Genomic DNA, 11,196 nt, shown 5'->3' on the forward strand with positions numbered 1-11,196 from the left:
TGAATATATGGCGAAAAACTATGATTATTTTCAAGAAAGTTATAGAAATAGAAAAATAATAAATATAAATGAAAATAGTGGAATGTCCGAATAAAGTGAACGTAGTTTAAATCTTCTTCCATCATAAATCATAAATACTGCATCGAGTGTTCCCATTCCGACGAATCCATAGTAGTTGCAAGGAAAAGTTCGTATGAGTACGGAACAACAAATAATATTATGTGGATGTTAAATAATCTCACGTCATTCCGACTCTTGACATATAATGGAAGAGTTTAAATAACAATAAAGACTCCGTATGGAATAAGTGGGCAAACTCTCCATTGTAGATTGTAATACGTCATAAACAACCGTTGAAACGACTAAAAAAACTCTCTCCGAGAGATGGCGTAAGTATAACAATCTGAAACTATAGGTGACATGATGTGTCATTAAACACAACCCAGTTCGTAGTTATTTGTTTGGATATATATATGAATTGAATAGATTTTTTTAATTTTCATTGCGGCTATGAATACCAGTAGCTAGCTACTGGTATTCATAGCCGCAATGAAAATTAACTACTGGTATTCATAGCCGCAATGAAAATTTAAAAAAATCTATTCAATTCATATATTTACATAACCTTTTTTTAAAAAAATTTTATCGAGAAAACGAAAAATTTGTCATGCATACGACGAAACGCCAAATTATTAGAACAGCCGGGAGATCCCGCCTATGCACCATCGTTTACCGTGTCCTTCCGCTCCGCAGTTTGCAGTAGTTTATTTATTTATTTTTTGCTTGTTATTTAAAACAAAGAGACATGAAATAACATCGAATACAATCATTTGTGTTAAATTAGATTTAATTTATGTAAATAGATTACAAAGAAAACATAATTTACGGAAATGAAACGAGGACTATTTTTCAAGCGTATTGATATTTTTCTGATGTTATGTGTGGAAAATCAGCACGAGAGACAATGTTTTCATACGGTTTTCATAGTGTATTCATGGTCATATGTTTGTTGTTTTCACTTGGTATGTTCATATCAGCAAACCACATTAGGAATGTAAATATAATTGAATGAATGTTATATTCATAGATTGCATAGTTTTTATCCGCCGATAATTAAATAAATATACATACGAAAAAATTGTCAAATGGTAAGTGAACGAAAATCACAGTCACATAAAGATGAAAAGTCAGTATAGAAATACGCAAAGTTGAAATTAAGTGATGAAAGTTGTGCATGATATGGAAATTCAAACAATCCGGTATCACAAATCCTCTTCAATTTCTGTGGGCAGCCTAATGGAGGCGAGACGGGGATACTCACTTGCTGGTCTGTAGGAAGTCGACGTTGTAGGTGTGGTGAACTAGATGTTGGACGTTGACCGGCTGAACACTGATGTTTGATGACACATTGTATGTCTTTCCTGGTCGGTATTATTTTTGGAAGACTTCATGGGATTAGGATTTAAAGATTTTGTAAATTTGTTTCGCTTCCTTCTTTTCTAAACACATTTGTACCAAATATAACCTAAGACAAGTACACTGTATTATCATTGCAACATCAATTGAAGAGAAAATTATAATTCGATTAAAATTAAAAGGAGTGTTGATTATAAAAAAGGGTGTGTAAAAGAACGAATATCATTCTCGTTCGAAAGTACAGTATGTATGAATGTTGGACAACTAATGTTAAAAATGCATATCATAAAAATATTGTTTACCTTGTATGCAAACAGGTCCACAAATGAACTTTTCTTTTAAGATATGTGTGTTATGAAGATGTAGTATATATTTATTATTATAAAGAAATAGTTATGTATACATTGTATATCATTGCAAAAGTGATTTTAAGAAATCAATCTTATTACAGTTACAATACAACTTGTTTATAGGAAAATGAAAATTTAAAGTTTTACCGAAATATAATAGAAAAGTTTCACGATAGTTAATAAAGCATGGGTTCTTAAAAGTTCAATATACGATGAAAGACGTCACTGGTAATCAGTAAATTTCGCTATTATTGAAATATTCATAATTGTGCTCTGGTTGTTTTAAAATGAAAGGTAATGAATAATTGCTCGATTGAGGTAATCTCGCACATACACTGTAAGGCAGAGACCAATAAAATGATGAAAATACGAATGGTCCCAGAAATCTTACTTTGATGTGCTGTGTTGATGTGGTGCTACAGATAAGGAAATATTAATATAATATTCGTCAGTTTAATCCTGACATTAATATGCTTCGGGTATTTCCAAATCGTTTGTTGTGTAGTACTAAATATCATGAGTGTGTGTAATACCACATCACTTACTCCGACTCTGACATATAATGGTAGAGCTTCATTTTACATATTTATCCCCATGTTAAAATCACGTGGGCAAAACTCTCCACAAAATATATGAAAATAGGACATAAATGTTAACACGAAAAACTTAAGTATTCAAGGAACATTTATGAGGATGAAATAGCCAAAGCCCAAATAATGGTCAATTCACAATCTATAAAATATTTCAAAGTATAATTGCCTTACAGCAATATGTAATAGTTTGATTGATGAATTTTGTAGATCTCTCATTTTCCATTTGTCTTTCATGTAATTATAGGGAAATCAATTAAACCAGGTGAGAGTTTAAAACTATAAACATTACTACATTTAGTAACTTTATTGATGTTATTGTGGACAAAAATGAAAATCATTTTTTTTTTAGAGATAAATATTCTAAAATATGTTTTTGGTCATGATTATTTGTATCATGTGCCTGTTTCGCAATGTCTTATTTCCCTGGTTATGTGACCTGTGGTGAGGGCGTGACCTAGAGTGATTGGATGAGTGTTGATGATGCTGTGCTGGTGTAGTGTAAGTGGCATGCCTGTTATGCGCCCTGGTGATTGTATCTTGTGGACTCTGGAATGGTGTGTAGAGAGATTAGGTAATAAGGCATTATACTGGTAATTATGATTGTGCTGGTCATAATAATGCGAATCATGTGCATTGTGTCTGTTTGAGTATTCGGAGTTGTGGTCAGTCTGAGTATAGTGTGTGCTGTGATGTTTGTTAGTGTATGGGTGACCGACTCCTTGAGTGGTGTTTTTTTTTTATATAGATGCATTTTTATATTTTCGTTTTACTATTTCTATCGGTTCTTCTTGTCTCTGGGGCTGTGAATGTTTTTTTAATAATGATGTTTGTTAAAAAGAACATTGTTGGTCTTGCGAATGTAATGATAAAATAGAAATCCAACAAATCAACGTATCTTAAATCTTTATCCGTGAAGTGGTGTCCTTGCGTTGTGAGTCCAGTTTGGTTTGTCACGGCACCAATAAAGTATGATTAATGTTGTTGATGTTGTAGCTGTTGAGCTGATTGTTGAAGAATGACGAAGTCGTTCATGACTGGTTCCTCTGTTTATTGGTGTATGTTGTTTCCGTACGGTGTACGGCTATGAGTGACGTATCCGTACGGTGTACGGGTAGGAGTGACGTATCCGTAAGATGTACGAGTAGGAGTGACGTATCCGTACGGTGTACGAGTAGGAGTGACGTATCCGTACGGTGTACGGGTAGGAGTGACGTATCCGTACGGTGTACGGGTAGGAGTGACGTATCCGTACGGTGTACGGGTAGGAGTTATGTATCCGTACGGTGTACGGGTAGGAGTGACGTATCCGTACGACATACGGATAGGAGTGACGCATCCGTACGGTGTACTGGTAGAAGTGACGTATCCGTACGGTGTACGGCTAGGAGTGACTTATCCGTACGGTGTACGGGTAGGAGTGACGTATCCGTACGGTGTACGGCTAGGAGTGACGTATCCGTACGGTGTACGGGTAGGAGTGACGTATCCGTACGGTGTACGGCTAGGAGTGACGTATCCGTACGGTTTACGGGTAGGAGTGACGTATCCATACGGTGTACGGGTAGGAGTGACGTATCCGTACTATGTACGGATAGGTGTGACGTATCCGTACTATGTACGGATAGGTGTGACGTATCCGTACGGTGTACTGGTAGGAGTGACGTATCCGTACGATGTACGGGTAGGAGTGACGTATCCGTACGATGTACGGGTAGGAGTGACGTATCCGTACTATGTACGGGTAGGAGTGACGTATCCGTACGATGTACGGGTAGGAGTGACGTATCCGTACTATGTACGGATAGGTGTGACGTATCCGTACGGTGTAGGGGTAGTAAAGTATAATAATTCTTAGTGGTGATTTTGTAGTTGTGGAGTTGTAGTTGTAGAATAATGATGAAGTCGTTGATTGCTGGTTCTCCTGTTTATTGGTGTAGGTATATGTTGTGTCCGTACGAAGACGGGTAGGAGTGACATTGATATGAACAAAATGCTATTCTTTTATATTAATCATAATGTGCATCGGTCTGACAGATAGATTTCCCCCAACTTAATATGGTTATGGGGTTCGTGACCTGAAGTCTTACACACACAAATTCCAGATCAATTCGAACTACACAAAGATAATTGAATACAACCAGTATTACATGAACATGGTTTAGATAACATCCAAGTTGTTTAGAGAACCGAGGTTTATCTAAATACATGTACTGGCAAATTAGCTAACATGTGTACATGTTGATATGATGATTAACAGGTTCTATGTATAAGTATACAAACTACTACGGAACATATTACTGTAACAGTACATTTCGTTTCTATGCAATTTAAAAGATTTCAAATTAGATGTAATTTGACATCAAGCGTAAGCGAAATAGTTGAAATAACGTTTTTTTTTAACATTTAAACAAGTAAAATCAAAACTACACAGTACATGAACGTCTCTGTGCAGTAATATAAAAAAGTATGTGTAGAATTTAACGAACTCTATCCTTAACTTATTAAAATGCTGATACTGATAACATTGTCAATGTAAATATATGTAATTGTAACATAATGAAATAATGATAACCCTACCTTGATATTTTGAAATTGTAGAATTGTAATCATTGTAGAAAAACCTAACGCTAACAAAAAAGGTCTTATACATACTTTAGTGTATCACTATAAACAAGTGTCACGGCCATTACAAATACACATCATGATAAAAAAATACATATACATGGCAAAATATATAATGTACATAAATGTAAGGATAAAATTACATTTATCATTGAAATTTGATAATTAAGAAATCTATACGATAAAGAAATATGCAATATTAAAATAACGGTAAATATAATATTTTTAAGATTGAATTTTTAAGACTTTGTTTAATCACGGTGAAGAGTCAATTAGTAAGAATTTAGAGATCTCAATATTTCTTTGTAAAGTTTAAACTATTCTTGACACGGACCGAAACAGGAAACATCCAACTTGAAATTAGTTGTAAAAGTTCTGTGCTGCAGTTATGACACAAATGAAAAGTTAATGAGTTCTTGGTTCTGTTGTACGACCAACTTTTCTCCCAAGAATGATTTCACGCACATTAATTAGGCTGTGAATATATGGCAAAAATGATGAACATTATCACGAAAGTTCCAGAAATCAAAAATTAAATCCATAAATGTCGATGCAAATAGTGGAATGTCCGAATATGGTGAACGTAGTTCAAATCTTCCTCCCGGCATAAATACTGCGTCGAGTGTTCCCAATCCGACGACCCATAGTAGTTGAAATGAAAATGTCGTACGAGTACGGAAAAACAAAATAATATGTGGATGTTACATCATCTCACTTAATTCCGACTCTTGACATATAATGGACGAGTTTAAATAACAATAAAGACTCCGTGTGTAATCACGCCAGCAAACTCTCCATTGTAGATTGTAATATGTAATAAACGTTGAAAAGATGGAAAAGTCTCTCCAAGTGATAACGTAGTTATAATAATCTGGAACTATAGGTGACACCATGAGACATAGCACAGTTCGTAGATATTGGTTTGAATATAAAGTTGAATAAAGTTCCTCTTCATAGATTGCATTTTTTATCCACTGATAATTAAATATGTATATATATATATAAACGATAGAAAAGTCACATGGGAAGTGAACGAAAATCACATTCACATAAACAATGAAAAGTCACTATAGAAATTTACAGCTGAAATTAAGTGATGAATGTTGTGAATGATATGGAAGTTGTAAATGTTATTGAAATTAAAACAATCCGGTATCACAAATCCTCTTCAATTTCTGGCGGCGGCATGATGGAGGCGAGACGGGGATAAACACTTGCTGGTCTGTAGGAAGTTGATGTCGTGGGTTTGGTGAACTGGATATTGGACGTTGGTCGGTTGGATACTGTCGTTGGATGAAACATTGTAATGCTCTCTTTACCGGGGTCATTTGTAGATTTCATGGGATTATAATTTAAGGAATTTGAAATATCCTCTTTTACCAAACACATTTGTACCAAATATTATCATCGTACCACCAATTGAAGAGAAAATTATAAATAAATTAAAATTAAAAGGACTGTTGATTCTAAAATAGTGTGTACAAGTATGTATGGGTGTAATATAACTAATCTTAAAAATGCATACCATAAAAAATTTGTTTGCCTTGTATGCAAATAGGTTTATATATGAACCCTTTTTTAAAAGAAATATGTGTTATATGAAGCTGTAGTATATTATTATGATATAGAAATAGTTATGTATATAGCATTGCAAAGGTGTATAAAAACAATTATATTATAGCGCAAGTTAAGATACATCTTGTTTATAAGGAAATGAAAATCTAAAGTTTTACGGAAGAGTAATAGAAAAGTTTTACGAAAGTTAATTAAACATGAAAAAGTTCAATTTACGATGAAACACGTCAGAGGTATTAAGTAAAATTTCGGTATTATTGAAATGTTCATAATTGTGCTCTGGCTGTTTTAAAATGAAAGGTAATGAAAAATTGCTCGGTTGAGGTAAAACCCTTTATAACACAAGCTATGATGTCTCGCACACTGTAAGGCTGAGACTAATGAGGTACTGAAAATATGAATTATCCCAGAAACGTTCCTTTGATATGTTGTGTTGATGTAATACCCTGGACGTGGAAACATGAAAAAAATATTTTTCATTTTTTATCCCGGCATTAAACGGCTTCGGGTATTTCGAAACCGTTTGTTATGTAGTGTGCAATATGTCGTATGAGTAGCTGAGAATATTATTAATAGTGTGTGTAATATCACATCACTTACTCCGACTCTGACATATAATGGTAGAGTTTGATTTTACATATAAATCCCTGTGTTAAAATCACGTGGGTACAACTCTCCATAAAATATATCGAAAAAGTGTATAGATGTGAAAACAAAAAACGTAAGTATTGAAGGAACATTGCCGAGGATGAAATAGTCAAAGCACAATTCATGAACAGTTTACAATCTTAAAAATGTTGTCAAGTATAGTTAACAAAATAGTTTGATTGGTAGATTTTGCAGAACTCTCTCATTTTCCATTGTCTTTATGTAAATATAGGGAAATTGATTGAACAAGGTGAGAGTTCAAAACTATAAATAGTATTACGTTTAGTACCTTTATTGATGATATTGTGGGAATTTGTTTTTAAATGTTGAAAGATATGCAAACAGCATAATCATAGGAGTGCTAAGTATGTTTGTTTGCTTGGGTTTTTTTTGTTTTTGTTTTTTTTTTTTGAGACAGAGAAGTATCCGAAAATATGTGTTTAGTCATGATTATTTGTAATAAGTGCTTGTTTCTCAATTTCTTGTTTCCCTGTTTATGTGACCTGTGGTGAGGGTGCTACCCAGAGTGATTGAATGAGTGTTGATGATGCTGTGCTGGTGTAGTGTAAGTGGCATGCCTGTTATGCCCGCCTGGTGATTGTATCTTGTGGACTCTGGAATGGTGTGTAGAGAGATTAGGTAATAAGGCATCACACTGGTAATTATGATTGTGCTGGTCATAATAATGCGAATGATGTGCATTGTGTCTGTTAGAGTATTGGGAGTTGTGGTCAGTATGAGTATAGTGTGTGATGTGCTGTCGATTCCTTGGATTGTGTATTAGTATGTCATTGTTCTGTGTATATGCATTTCCGCCTAAATGCATCTATTTCAATAGGTTCATCTTGTCTCGAGGGCTGTGAATGTTTTTAAAATTGATTTGTGTTGGGATGAATATGGGTGGTCTTCCGACCAGAAACATAATTATATATATATAAAGTGAATATATAGGTATGTAGTACAAATATATTATGCGAAATAGAAATCAAACAAATTCACGTACCTTAAATCTTGATCCGTATAGTGGTGTCCTTGCGTTGTGAGTCCAATCCCGAGTTCGTTTGTGTCACGGCGCGAATAAAGTATAATAATTCTTAGTGGTGATTTAGTAGTTGTGGAGTTGTAGTTGTAGAATAATGATGAAGTCATTGATTGCTGATTTTTCTGTTTATTGGTGTAGGTATATGTTGTGTCCGTACGAAGACGGGTAGGAGTGAGGTATCCGTACGGTGTACGGGTAGGAGTGACGTATCCGTACGATGTACGGCTAGGAGTGACAATGATAAAAGTAAAATGAGATTCTTTTTTACTATTTTTCATAGGGTTCGTGACCTGAATTATACATGCAAAGACCACATTAATTGGAACTAAAGGATATCAAAATTGTTTAGAGAACCGAGGTTTATCTAATTACTGGCAAATTAGCTAACATGTGTACATGTAGATATGATGATTAACAGGTTCTATGTATAAGTATACAGACTGCTACTGAACACATGTTATAGTACAATTATCCAATAAAACTAATGTAATGAAAGTAATAAACTTGTGAAACTACCAATGGAGATGAAATATTGATTAATCAAGACAATTCGGTACGACTGAGTTAAGATTCTACAAAAAGCTCCCAATGAGGCGACTGATGCTGTGATAACACAGAATCTTAGCCCGCGACTCAGAAAATTGAGGCCAAATCTGGAATTGTACGTAAAATAATTCAAACAATATTTGATTCCTTAGTGATTCATCTATATGTTCTATTCTTCTCAGTTTGATCAATTTAACTTTTTCACATCTGAAATATTTGTTTAAAGCTTCACAGTGTAGTATTTTATATCTTTCTTTATGAAGCATCAAACAATACACTAATATGATTTTTCATAGATGTGCGATTTTATCTATACACCATACAAGGGGCGAGAGTTATCAAAACTACTAACCAGACTATGTTATTTGTGTTATCTATGATGATTTTGCACATCCGTCTATTCATGGAAACGGCATATAATAAAATGTTTATATATTGTCGGGTTGTTGATGTGTGATTTGTTTTTATCAGTGTGTTTGTTTATCTGTTTTCCCCCTCTTTTTTAGTTTTCTTTTTGTTTTGCTTTTTCCCCTCAACTTTACGTTCCATTTTTGCCGTCATCCTTGCTGTCTAATTAAATTACTCAACTCAGCCAAAGTTCAGGGAGATATTTCAAAACCAAAGATTATTAGATGTTTTCAAACTGTACAAAATCAAAATATGTAAATAAGACTTTTAACCTTACGTAATTGATATTATTAAGCTATAAAAATGAACGTACATTATAATATACTTATTTACATTTTAACGGCTGTATCTGCCTTTTATCTTGTATTGGCTGTCTGTATAGCCACATGGAGTGTGCGATATAAGGAATATGCTCAGATTAATACTGTATAACAACATATTAGTTTTAGGGGATAATTTTAAAGATCCGTCACTGTTCGCTGTTGTCCTTCCAAATCGCTTTCATGTAATATTGGAGCCAGTTACTTCACAACGTGTTATTTTATTATTTAAGCACTCGATGCACCGAAACAAACATGTACATGTATATATCTACGCACAAATGGGGTCACTCATAAGATACAATTAGAAGCTCAAACTATTAGGGGTGATAATAGCATATTATTATTCAACTTTCGATATTGTTGGAAAATATACTACAGCTTTTTTAGTTTTAAATCGATCATAATTACTCTTTATCGGCGCTGTAGCATTTGTAGTAACGTTCTGGTTAGTTTTTAAATTATAAGTTGTGAGGTGTTGTTGCTATGAAGAGATGTAACGTGGAAATACGTTGATTTTTCCACATAATGCTCCATCCAAAATGGCTGCCGACAGCTTCAACTTCATATCGCAGTGGATATCAATTGGCCTTCACGCAATTTCCAATATATTAGAACACATTGATAAAGTGTCGAGCTCGCTGTTTATATTCGTAGCAGATTGCTGTACCCTTAATCCTGTCAGTTCTCGATTGTATCATGTGAAGGATATTTTATCAACTTTAAAATATGTTCAAGTATCAGAAAACCGTTATTATATTTATATTACATTTGTTTCCGGTTTGTTAGCACTATTTTTTAACTCTGTGTTTTATGTATCGCAACTAAATTTTATATGTAGTACATTTTGTGTTGTACTTTACTTAACATAGTCTACATCCCACAGTATCAATATCATCATTTAAAGGCAATAACAGTGGATCCCTACTTATTATCATATCGGATATCATGATATCATTCTATAATATATAATAAGTTTCATGTACCAAAAATATATTAATATATTACAGATTATGATATCCCTCTATAATATATAATAGTTTTCATGAACCCAATTATATTTTAATACATTATATATTATGACATTCCGCTATAATATATACATTTTTACTAATTTTCATGAACCAAAAATATATTAATATATTACAGATTATGATATCCCTCTATGATATATAATAGTTTTCATAAACCCAATTATATTTTAATACATTATATATTATGACATTCCGCTATAATATATACATTCTAACTAATTTTCATGTACCAAATTATATATTAATAAGTCAAAATATCACCTATAATAATATGGTCCAGTATGAATCAAAGTTATTGGGATATTTTTCTGTGCTGATTCATTTTTTGATAGCTTGGTTATTCATTATTTTTTGCCTCAACTATATGTAGAAAATCTGTTTCGTTTACGATGTCGTATTGATGAAAGGTTTCGTATTTCGATTATATTTAAGATTTGCTCAGTTTTTTTGTTTTGTTTTTGTTTTTTGTGTTGTTGTTGTTTTTTTTTTTTTTTGGAAATCAACCATCCTTGACTGATTTGCGCTTCATTCTGAAATAATCGAACATTTTGTGACGATTGATCTTATATCAGTCTCATGAACTTTGTACTTTCGACGATTTCTTTCAGGTTAGTGTGTAGGTCTAGGACTATTTACCTAATT

The sequence above is a fragment of the Pecten maximus genome, chromosome 19 (assembly GCF_902652985.1).
Source record: "Pecten maximus chromosome 19, xPecMax1.1, whole genome shotgun sequence".
In the NCBI taxonomy this organism is placed as follows: domain Eukaryota; kingdom Metazoa; phylum Mollusca; class Bivalvia; order Pectinida; family Pectinidae; genus Pecten; species Pecten maximus.